The sequence below is a fragment of the Homalodisca vitripennis genome, chromosome 1 (assembly GCF_021130785.1).
Source record: "Homalodisca vitripennis isolate AUS2020 chromosome 1, UT_GWSS_2.1, whole genome shotgun sequence".
Lineage (NCBI taxonomy): Eukaryota > Metazoa > Arthropoda > Insecta > Hemiptera > Cicadellidae > Homalodisca > Homalodisca vitripennis.
Window position 1 is genome coordinate 52900005 of NC_060207.1, and position 13383 is coordinate 52913387.

At 31.9% G+C, this 13383-nt stretch overlaps 1 long non-coding RNA gene across 1 annotated transcript in view; it reads left to right on the forward strand.

Moving 5' to 3' along the window:
• Positions 1-13052, forward strand: part of LOC124364274 — a 34909-nt gene extending 21857 nt beyond the window's left edge. The window contains exon 2 of the long non-coding RNA XR_006922595.1: positions 12850-13052. This is a non-coding gene — a long non-coding RNA (uncharacterized LOC124364274). The remainder of the gene's footprint in view (positions 1-12849) is intronic.
• The last annotated feature ends 331 nt before the right edge of the window (positions 13053-13383 follow it).

Genomic DNA, 13383 nt, shown 5'->3' on the forward strand with positions numbered 1-13383 from the left:
ACTCTGATAATCTGGCATATTCAAAGAACAATTTTGTTCAAAATGAGAATAACACACCAACGTATCACCTCATTATACTAGTTTAGCACAAATGTTAAGAGTCAGTACAATATTTAATACTGTGTTAATAAAACACATCAAAATAATTTATTTCAGTAATTAAAATGTTTTTAATGATGTATGGTATAGAATATCAATAAAAACTATTATTGAATAGCGAAAATAAATGGAAAATAAATGTAAACAACCACAAGTAAAATAGTTTATTTATAATTCATCAATTGAAATGTATAATTAGTAACGTGATAAAGTTAATTATACTAAAGACGTACGCAATACATATTTTAAGCGAGAACATGTCTTAAGAAATGGTGAGAACTAGAATCTGTTTTGAGATAAAAATATCGGTGTCACTAGGGTTTGAAATTCATATTAAATGGAATAAACTAAATTTTAATATTTTATTAAGGTTCCTTAATGATTAGTGTAAATACTTAGTATTATAAATTGAATTAAATACGCTACATGTAAAAAGTATTGATGTTATTACCAAGAAAGTAAATTTTAATTTTGGTGTCACTTTCCAGTTCTTCCATTATCTTAAAAAAATATTTTTACTGTAGGTTACAATTACACACAAGCATGTTGGTAAAAGCGAGCAAAGAAACTATGTATATAATTCGTAGAACTATTATACGTTATTAATATTAATAACAACATATTCTACTCACACAACAAGTCCTAAAATGGATTAAATCTGCAGCTGATGGTTACAACCGAAGAAGTTTTTAACAGTAAGCTCTTTTTTTAAATATTAATCACGATAGGAAATTATTAGCTGCTGTACATTTTGTACCTGGATTAGTCTGGTTGAACTCTCAAATAAACGATGTCACGCCACTGACTATTTTATGTCAACATTTTAATTTGGTGAGACAATTTTAGGTCTTCTTGTACTTGATTAGTATATATTAGTTTTGGTGCCAAGTAAAATTACCATACATATTATCACCACAAGGGATCGAATATTATTGCCAATATTGGATAAAATTAGCAATATCGATATACAGAGTGTAACAAAAAGGTTAGGCTGGCTATGAATGTTTAGACTCTATGTGTAATTCTAGGCTAAAAATGAAAAATCACTCTTATCCAATTTCCCATTCTCTTAATCCTCTTAATAATATAGGGAAGTAAGGGAGGGCAAAGCAAGAGAGAGAGCGAATAAACAGTGGAATGTGGGTCAGTGCAATGTTGATGTCACTACAAAGAATTGCCTTCATTGTTTTCTTAAAACATCTTACGGTTTTTTAAATTGTCTTTTATTGATAAGTAATATAACACACCTATAATATTTTATAGTAAGTAAGATACTTTTGAAAAGATATCAGTAGTGCCATGCACAATACTGTCATCACTTCGAAAATGATTAACTTTAGCGAATCATTGTGAATAAATTACCTAAGAATGGATAATTATTACTTTAAGAATAGAATTATATTCTATTTCAATAATAATCAATAATTTTTCTCCCGAATATTCAAATTATAAATATGAAATGAAATTAATATAAAAGGTTACTTAACAATAAAAATAAACCGCTAAAACTGAATGAGGTAAAATTGATAAAGGACATAGAAGCTTTTGTCTACATGTCGGTATAAACAAACATTTGACCGGAAGTAAGCGAGTTATGTATCAGAGCGGCTGTTTGCGAGAGGAAGTGCAACCATTTCCGGGTCAGGCCACAATGTTACCCCACCGCTTGCCATAAACCATACATTATCATTGTCAACAGTTTGTTTCCTTGTACAATAGTTGACTTATAAAGCATCAAACGTATTCTAAATAAGAACGGATTTAGCGTTCACACGTTTCATAAATAGTCGATAAAACATATTAAGTGTTCCAACCTTCAGTCAGGCTTATCATTTAGTTCTAATTCGTATTATTTCAAAACGTTTCACTATCTTAAGCAAATATCGCAAAATTAAGTCTCTTTTTAATTTTTAAACTGTACTTAATTACAGTGATAGGGTAAAATGAATTTTTAAAATAATATAAGTAAGTAACACATATTGTGTAGTATCAATATTTAAAATGACTTAAAGATTGTCAAAGTTAACAAAAGTTTTTATTGATAATATTAATGTTTAATTTTTTTTTAAATAGAGGTAAGTAACGTGCCTGATCTAGAGATTTATCTACGTAGCTCTGAAAGGATTATTGAATTTGCGTAGTTAAGTAGTTTAAATATTGATTAATAACTGGTAGTAAATAGTTAGCCATGATAAATAAATTTATTTTATTTCATCTAAGCGCAAAAATATAGTTTCCATTAACGAACTATAATATTTTATTAACATAAATTCAAAATTTATAGTATATGATTAGTAAGTAAATATAATTCTAAGTAACAGGGTTTCGCTTAATTTTAAATAAGAATTACCAAACTTGAATAGCTAAAAGTAAAATTATACGTTTAAAATGTGACTGACTGAAATAAAACAAGTTAAACGTTAAAGTTTAAGGAAGTAGCCTAACATGTTAACGTTTGTCCAAATATTTTGGTATGTTGTGAACCAGACACTCCGAATCAGTTTACAGGAACGTTTTGGTGCTCATTTGACCGGTTCTAACTAGCTATAATATGTTACATCAATGATATTTTTCTATGCAACAAATAAAAAGCAATAATTGAAAACAAATAATTAGGTAAACTTTTTATGTTATTCTTTTTATTGTTTTCTATTTTTTCTTTAATTATAATAATTATTGTTGGGTGTTATAATTTGAAACACACATACGGCTATATAATATGTCATAATCCAATATCAAATTTAATTCAGTATTTGCTGTGTAATTTTATTTTAGGAAGTACTGTACAACGTCTATAGAAAGCTGAAGTTGTAATAATTACTTTTTTACATGGTTAAAACATACATTTAATTCCATTCGTAATAGAAAGCGTATTGGGATTTTTTAAATGCTAGATTTTAATAACTTTTATTAAAAGTAAAATTTTTACTTTACTTATAACATGTTTTATATACAGGGTGAGGAAGACCACACGTACAGTACGTATAGCGGCCAGGCCAAACGAGGTAGATTATTCGTAACAACTTAAACCCCCCTATTTCCACCTCAAAGAATTCGGAGAAATTATTTTGAAATCTCTAAAACTCCCCAAAAGGGTAGTTTTTGGGGGGTAGGGGTGGTTTTTGGAAAATTTTCAAATGTAAAGGTATGTTGAGTTATACCTCATTTAAAGGTATTTCTTCACTGATTATTTTGATGCAAAAAGTTTGAGCCTATCTTGCCGCTTATGTACAGGGTACACCAAAACGTTAAAAAATAAGGGGTTTGTGGGTAAATTTATTGCAATTACCTGCACAAATGTAGAGAGACGATATTTTTATTCAAAACTAATGATGAGACGGTTTATCAAAAAATATCATCAAATGCCACCCTACCCCAAAATTTACACATTTTAAAAATACATAGAATTTTGAAATACTTAACAGCCCCAATCTAAAAAAACTCAAATAGCAACCTAGGTTGTGTTGTACATCATTAGAAAGGTCTTTAAAAAATAAACATTTTCTACATTTTAAGTTTGTCTATATCTCCAATGGTTTCAAAACTGTAGTACAAAAATAGATTTTTTAATAATTTTACTAAGTTAGTTTGAATTTTAATATCAAAACCCAATGAAAAAATGGAAAAATGTTGGACTTTTAAGTTTAATTTGTAATGTAATAATAATAAAAAAAAATAATGTAATAAAAAACAGGATTTCTATCAGTGTAACATGTTTCAAAAGCAATCTAACCGTGGTGTTCATGTTTTAATAATCCCAAATACACGAGTTGCCCCTGGAAGAATTTTGGAACCAATTCCTTGGTCTCTTATCTAATCTCTGTTATTATCGTCTCCCTATTCAGTTGTTCTTATGACCACGTGGTATGAGGTAGATATTAATTAAAATTTTTTTTAAGTACGTAGTGTAAGTTTTGTTTGTTCTAATATACCATTCTCAAATGAGGAGGGATTCCAGATGCTTATGGTATTAGGGGGATGTTTCCAAATTTACTCAGCTGCCGCTCTTCTTTATGCCCAACGTTACCCAGACCGCGAACATCACTCCAGGAACGTTTTTCAAAGACTTGCTAGTCGAGTTCGTGAAACAGGTCATGTTCAACCTGACCACAACGAAGGAAAGGAACTCGCTAGACCCGTGAGAAGTGATAGGGCACCCGAAGTTTTGGCAGCCTTTGAACTGAATCCGCATGATTCCACACGAAGAGTAGTTCTTGATTCTGGTATGAGTCAAAGATCTGTTTTAAGAATTGTTCACGATCATAAAATGCACCCATATAGGATGTCATTACATCAAGAACTCCATGGAGATGACTACCTTAATAGAATGAACTTTTGTTTGTGGGCTCGAGAAAAACTACAACAAAATCAAAACTTTCACCGTAACATTCTGTGGTGTGATGAGGCTACGTTTAGGAGTAATCGAGAAGTGAACCGTCACAATATGAGATACTGGGTGTTTGAAAACCCACACTGGATGCAAGAAGTGGACAGCCAAAGGTACTGGACCCTAAATACCTGGTGCGGTATTATCGGTGACAAAATTGTAGGGCCATTCTTCTTTGACGATCGCCTAGACCGAGTAGTTTATATCAACTTTCTAATCGAAATCCCTGAGAAAGTCTTACAACGTATGTGGTTTATGCACAATGGGGCACCAGCACACTACGCCGAAGATTCTCGATTAATTTCTAAACGAGCAGTACCCTGACAGATGGATTGGAAGAGGCGGCCCTGTGAACTACCCAGCGAGATCTCCTGATTTAACGTGTATGGACTTTTACTTGTGGGTATACTAAAAGACCTAGTGTATAAATCAAGACCAACAACTGGAGAGGACATGATGTGGCGGATAAGGGAGGCTATAGGCACGATCAGTAGAGAAGAGATAATGAGAGCTGTAGATAGCTTTACCTCAAGGATTGAACTCTGTCTGGAAAACAATGGGTTGCAGTTTAAGCACCGGTTTTAACTCTTCATGAGGTCAGTTACTAGGTTATTGTTAGTTTTAGTTAGATAATTGATAATTGTCATATTGATAATTTACCATGATGCTGCTGTAACATGGTAGATTTGTTTTCAAAACCAGTTTGAAGTGTTTATCTTTTTTAATAATGACAGTATACTCCTTCCTTCCATGGCACTCACATCAATGATTAAATAACAACAGGTTTTCTCCTATACATTTTGAGTAATTTAAGTGTAAAACTTTTTATAATTCAAAATGTAATAATTTAATAACTGGGTAATTTTCCTGTTTCATGAGAGAACTCAGCACTTATCGTAAGACATTGTAGTTTACGGTGTTCTAATACCTTTTTAAATTTTAAAAGACTTTTAAAAATTGGGTACAGTATTTTTTTTTTAATCATAAAAATAAGAGACCAGTTTACTGTTGGAACTTTTTTTACTTGCACATTGCACTGACTTTTATAACAAATACATTGAGTAAAATTATTAAAAAATCTATTTTTGTACTACAGTTTTGAAACCATTGGAGATAGAGACAAACTTTAAATGTAGAAAATGTTTATTTTTTAAAGACCTTTCTAATGATGTACAACACAACCTAGGTAGCTATTTGAGTTTTTTTAGATTGGGGCTGTTAAGTATTTCAAAATTCTATGTATTTTTAAAATGTGTAAATTTTGGGGTAGGGTGGCATTTGATGATATTGTTCGATAAGCCGTCTCATCATTAGTTTTGAATAAAAATATCGTCTCTCTACATTTATGCAGGTAGTTGCAATAGCTTTACCCACAAACCCCTGATTTTTTAACGTTTTGGTGTACCCTGTACATAAGCGGCAAGATAGGTTCAAACTTTTTGCATCAGAATAATCAGTGAAGAAATACCTTTAAAATGAGGTATAACTCAACATACCTTTACATTTGAAAAATTTCCAAAAACCACCCCTACCCCCCAAAAACTACCCTTTTGGGGAGTTTTAGAGATTTCAAAATAATTTCTCCAAATTTTTTGGGGTGGAAATAGTGGGGTTTGAGTTGTTACGAATAATCTACCTCGTTTGGTTTGGCCGCTATACGTACTGTACGGGTGGTCTGCCTCACCCTGTATTGTTATGGCTAAGAAATTTAATGTATGACTACTACACATTACATGAGCTAACTTGTATACTAAAAATACTGCATAAACTCTCATTTTATATAACCAACTTCGAGATAAGATTTGGCTGAGCCACATTGAAGCCAATCTATCAGTAGTAGGTTAGAATTTCCTTATTGTCTTAGGATTCAATGCATTAATTATTTCTATAAAATCTCTTGACTGCCTGTCCGTCCTCAGGACATCTCAAGAATAAAATGAGCTATGTCTTTGTATGCATGGAACAAAGCGAGCCTCTTACACGACAGGTGGTGTTGCTTACGGCTTTATATTAAGGCATTTACAAATAATAATTAAATCACTAAAACTAAACTCACAAATATTTTAATCTGTGACTCAAGTTCAAATAAATAAATTGACGTCTTAATTCACCTGGGGAAGATTACTACTGTACTATACTAGGAACTTCTAAAAGATGTTTGTAGTTACTAAAAAAATAAATAAATGAACCTTTTTAATTAAATAGTGTGATTGTCCAATGAGTTAGTCTTCTCTCTTAGAGTGTTGTCTTGTATAATCTTCAGCACTGAAGTTTACTACGTCTGCAATAACAGTTAATGCTTACAAAGTAATGTCTATCTATATCTACATAACATTGATAATTGATTTAGTCATCACTGTAATAAACCGCATATAAAATCAAGCAGTTGGTGACAGTCTTTTATTACTACTTATAGCTGATTGATTATTTTATAGAATATTTTTCCTTTTCAGAACAAAACAAAATTATTAATTATTTATGACTTTTCTATGAATACAAGAAAATGAATAATATATTAAATATTAAATCATATTCAAGTGGATTTGTAAATAGGTAATTATATGTAACCTAATGTATTAAATTATTATAGTACAATAATTTATTTTAGTTAGATAAATTTTGAAGCACATAATAATAATATAACTGTCTAACATATTAATATGTTATACGGACATTAGGTTTTTATATCAATAATAATAATTTACTCCATATGTAATGAATTAATTATTTCTTTCATACTAAAGATTTATAGTAATACCTGATTAGCATACTCTGATGGGAATTTAAGGATTTAAGCTTAATTAAATATGGATTTATTACTAATATATTAGAACTACAGTCTGTAACCTATAGTATTAGTATTAAAGTCTGTGAATTAAAATAATATTAAAAAATATTTTATACTGGTTGTATGATAATATTTTACTGCATTGAAAAGTGTATTATTAAGAATAAGATATCTTTCAATTCAAAAAGGTTATATATTGAGACTGGGGTTCATTTTAGGATCAGAAGACTGTTCGAGTTATCTTGTTTCTATTTATTTATCCGTGATACGGGCATATACAACTTAAAAATCTCTATTTCATTCAACAACACATAAAGGAATAAAAGGTAAAAGATCTTATGTCAATTAATTATCTTAAACATTTCAAAATATTAAATGCACCTCTTTTATTAATAGCATATGTTTCATTCATGTAATACTCTAATTTTAGAACGTGCTGATATGAATCGATAACATTTTACAATCACAATACGGAAAAATTACAGTTTCTGACAACACTAAAGAGACGGTAATCAGGAGTTATATAAATAAAAACTTCATGGAACTTAAATTTGTTCTATAACTGACAATTTAACAACAACAGTTTAAATAAGGAAAAATACCTCCTGACCGTCCGATATACTCCTAGAAAATAGATAGTTTAATATCCTACATTTATTTTTGATTACTTATGTTAGAGATGAAGTGACTTATAATTCGTATAAAAAGTTTTACCCCAAGTACTCACGTAAAATAGAAAGTTCTGCCTAGAAATGTTGTTTGTATACATTGTTGTGTAGACAATGTAAGCCACGTGTATACTGAAACTGAAACTTTACCTGTTCACTTTAATGATTCAGATTGGGGTATAAAAAGTTTTACAGAAATTTAGTGTTAACAGTTACTTGGTAAAGCAACACAAAATAACCAATCAATAGTTATAAATATTAATATTTTAATAACGACTTATACGGACTCATCAAACCGCTGGACCCAATCGACTGAGCTCTGTGGATATTGATCATCTGGTGCGCTATGATTGAGCAGTTACCGAACATTGAATCTATTCCCACCACTTTATCAGCAATCTCTTAACACCTTTAGTGTAGACGTTCATAAATAGAATATACATATCATTTATGTGCTTGACGCATGTATGTGATAGGATTTAGTAAAATAATTTATAATATAAGGACAGATTTATTAATGTTGCTGTGTAATCATTAAAACGAATTACAAGACAACTATTTTGAACATCTGTGGTGAAAAAACTCTTTAAATTATTCATTAAATATTTAATAAAGAAATTATAACCAAAATTCAGGTTATAGCAGAAATCTCTCTAAACAAACATGTGAAGTAACCGCACTGCGGGTACTGGCGGAAGCTATTCTTTATATTATGATTGGCAATCTATAAAACCTGCAGAATAATAGACTCTTGTGCAGTTTTCAATAAACCTAATCGTATTTTAACATATTCTGGAGGACATTTAACCATTTCTTGATGTTCACGTCTACACTTTCTCACATTTCACCTGAGCAAGTAATACAATTCAGTAAAACCAAACTATACAAGGTGAGTGGCTCTTGGTGTGACAAAATGTTTTGGGTTATACTGCAATGTAAATGTGATACAATGGCGGTTATAAAAAAGTCTAACTCCAAAAATTACTCCCAGAATGACTGGGAAGTCGGCGATCAGGGTAGCTAGCTTGATACTCTCTTTGGGCAGCACGGGCATTTCCATCACAAAACCCGTAAATAAAGTGCATATCAGCGTATTCTCGAGTAGTGAACTCCATGGCATCCTACACATGACTAAATTGAGCAGAAAAATAGTTTATTGGAGGTAGAAGTAATTCATGTGGACACTGGTCTTACAAAACAAGATAAGGAATGAATGTACAATACTGTGAAAGTGCTAAGATAAGGAATTAAAACATTGATAAAGGATGTGACCATTAATCCGTAACTAGCATCCACAAATTATTTTAAACTGCTTTACTTTTTGTGAATCTGCAATTCCTTGTTTTATTAGGCAGTTTTATAAAACATAAACATTAAGTACAGATGTTATTAAATTGTTTTAATCTTTTTGTAGCTTGCATGTTTTTTTAATATTCAAAGCGATAAAAGCAGGTAACCGAATACTTAACTATGGTCATATGGCATACCATTTTAAAACCTATTAAATGGAAAAGTTTTAAATATCACTTGACACATTCTTGTGTACAGAGTGTGGTAAAAGATGGGGTTCAATGATATTTCAGTTTTTCTGAAACTTAGCAACTTTGCCATTTGAATCGACCTGAAGCTTAATTTTCTTTTTTTACCGTTTGAACCGATAGCTTTTTCAAATCTAAAATTTAACGGAGAATCTAAAAATGATGTAGTTTGCTCACATATGTCTATACGTTGCTGAAAAATATCAGATTTACGTACAAAAACACAGGTTTTTTAGAAAAACTGAAAATAATTCATTTCAGACCAAATTTTTGGAGTTAGACTTTTTTATAAACACCATTGTATTACATTTACATTGCATTATAACCCAAAAATCTTTGTCACACCAAGAGCCACTCACCCTGTCTATCATGCGTGCAAATGCGTCTCTATTACGTGTATAATTTCCAAGATGAGGTCAGAGTGGGTCAGCTTAAATGGATTGTTCGTAAAGTTTGACTTGTACGAGGGTCGTCCACAAAGTAACCTCCGTTTTGAAATAAAAAATAAACCAGTTGAGATACAAAAAGTTTATTATATAAATGTTAAAACTACAGCTTTTCTCTACTTTTCTACATATTCACCATACAAATTCAAGCACTTATCATATCTTTTAACAGTTTTTTCAAATTCCGTCTTTAAAAAAAATCTGCCGCCTGAGAACGTAGACAACCTGTCACAGCGTTTTGAAGCTCTTCTTCACTCGCAAACCTCTGAGATGCAAGCCACCGCTTCATGTACGGGAAAAGATAGAAATCACTGGGAGCCAGGTCCGGGCTGTAGGGGGGGGGGAGGGTGGGTCAAAAACGTCCCATTTGAACTTTTCCAAAAGTTCTGTTGTTCTTTGAGCTGTATGAAGACAGGGGGTTGTTATGGACAAACACAACACCAGATGTCAGAAGACCATGACGCTTGTTTTGAATCGCTCGTCGTAGCCATTTTAAGGTTTCACAGTAAAAGGTTTCAGGAAAATGATCCGAAAGTTCCGAGATTGTGAAGCGACGGTTCTTGCGAATTTTCTCATCCACTTTGTTCACCAAGTCATCACTGACGAGAGATGGCCTACCACTCCGGTCTTCATTGTGAACGTTCGTTCTTCCATTTTTAAAAAAACGAACCTATTGACGGACTCATAGTGTTTGGGCCATACACCGCACTCAATTCACGATGAATTTTAGCTGCTGTGTAACTTTTCGATCACAGAAATCTTATTACACCACGAACTTCACACTTGGCGGGATTTTCTATCACGGCGCTCATGTTTTTACGTTGTAACAAAAGAACGCGCGATCGCACGATGCTCTCCCTTGCACAGCTAGAAGCGTACTGAACGGCTGCGCACACTGATGTGAGAATGGCGGCGCTACCCCCACTACTTATCGCGCCACGCCCAAACGGCGGTTACTTTATGGACGACCCTCGTATTTAATGAAACCTAATAATGCATGTAATTTAGATTCATTAACCAATGTTGAATTAAACCAATATGTAATGTTATTTTAGTATTAATATACATTTTTATCAATGTAAACTTTGTAATAGAAGACTAACCGTCTGTCGCAGTATATACAGCATTAGTGCGCGTAATATGTAGTACTTGATACTGCCCATACAGATTATGTATTTACACATAAAAATCTTTGTCAAGAGTTAATATTACACATAATCTAAACAAATGAATATATAACAATGTGCGAAAAGTAATGTATTACAGTGACAATGCATCGGTACAGTGCATGAATCATGAAACATGCAGCGTTTATCAGCACTAGACGGCACCAAGGAATAATCTAGATAGATGATTAAAATCTGCGTCATTAAATTTGTACGTAATGTTGTATTTGACACAGCTGGCGAGGATGCGATTCTAGCAAAGAAGCGAATGAATTAGAGTTTTAGATAATGAACTGTAGTTCTCAGCACAACTGATCTCTTGTTTCAATATATGAGCTTCAATAAAAAGTAGAATGGACTATATGTTACCTCATTATTCCTTTAATTAATGCTCAGCGCTTCAGAAATAACATTTATAGAACACCTAACGTAGATATCACGTTGATGAAATGAGTTTTAACGTGGATTGCAATTTCGTTTTATTCTGTTCATTCATCGGAAGGAATAATTATATAAATAATAATGAAGCTTTTAGCTACGTCAAGAACAGTTATACACTGTCATTGTTAATTATATAAAATTGGGAAGTATAAATACGCTCCATATTTCCCAATATACATGATAGTTTTGAATATATATATATATATGGAGCGTATTTATACTTCAAAATTTTATATAATTAACAATGACAGTCTATAACTGTTCCTGACATAGCTAGATAATTCCTTCCGATGAAAATAGTAAGGTCTGGTTCACATATTCCCAATACCACGTACATAGGTCTAATTAAGCAAATGACTAATAGCCTGAATGTGACCATGCACCTACAATCCTGCATACAGTTAACTGAGTAATAACTGTAAAAGTACTATTCGGTGTACAATTTATTGAAGTTGGCACAGAATCAGACCATTAAGTGGCTTTACAGTGTAACACAGAAGAATTATTTATGTGCAACCCATCTTTAACAATTCAGAGGCTAATAAACTTTAATTTAATTGCTATTCTAATGAATCTTTTACTTTTTTGACTTTCCATTTAATTGTAATCAAAGACTCCCGTATACCATATGAAATTTATAAAACTAATATTGCTACATTTTATAATTATTATTGTAACATGTAGCCTATTTATTTCATAAATTAAGACGTATTATAAACATATATTATCATAAAATATTAATCAACAATAACGTCGCTAATTTGCTGGGAGATACCTCTATGGGGTTATGCCACGGTTATTTAAAACCGGACAGCTTCATCGTTTCCCATAATATTCATCACTAAGTTAATCTATTAATTCAGTAATTTCGATTATCTTGTTACTTCAAACGTGTGCTTATAGCTACACCGATATATACTGCGGTTTAATTGTTGGAAGAGTGTAACTTGTATCGTTATTTAGTTGTATTTTATATAATACATATTTTTGCAAACCTGTTACTCATTACTGGTTAGTATAAGTTACATCCAATGTTCGTGGAACAACATTCTTGGAGGATTAATAACCTAATTGGCTAACTCGTATTACTTTTTCCTCTCGTGAACTTTGTAAAAGTTCTCTTTCGTGCGAGACATCTAATTTTCAATATACTATAAAGTAAAGTTGTAAATAGTAAAGTAACTTACCTTGATTGGTATTTTAATTGGCAGATTAATATTGATAATAGTGTGGTTATGTCCTTTTGACGAGACCACGTTGTCATGAATCTTAAGTTGTCTCGATAAATGGCTAATATCGTCGTGATTTTGTTCTAGGCGAGTTCACCGTCGGGTCTCTGATTTTAACTTCGAGCCTCTGATTTTAACTTCGAGTCTCTGATTTTAACTTCGAGTCTCTGATTTCAACTTCGAGTCTCTGACTTCAACAACCACATGGATGTCCCAGGAATGGCACATTATAAACTGAAAATGTGAAGATATTATGATAGTAAAGTTGAGCAAGTTTGAGGTCTTGGTTATTACGGAGGATTCTACTCTAAACACAAAGGAGTCCTGCACCTTACTTTAAGAGACTGGAAGAGACTGGATCAGAGTTAGTCAACCCTTCATTCTCAGTTTTAGAGCTGAAATATAGACCCCGGTAGCCCTAATCATGTAGTTTCAACAGAAGGAAGATAAAATAATCCTGAATATCCAGCCAATTTGAAAATACGCTAAAAGGTAAGTGCAACGAGAGGTTTCTCAAATTCTTGTTCTAAGTGAACAAAAAAAACCTTACTATTTTAAATTACAAGTTTTCTCATTACATTACAAAGATTTTTAAAATATATTCCAATATATAAGTAATTA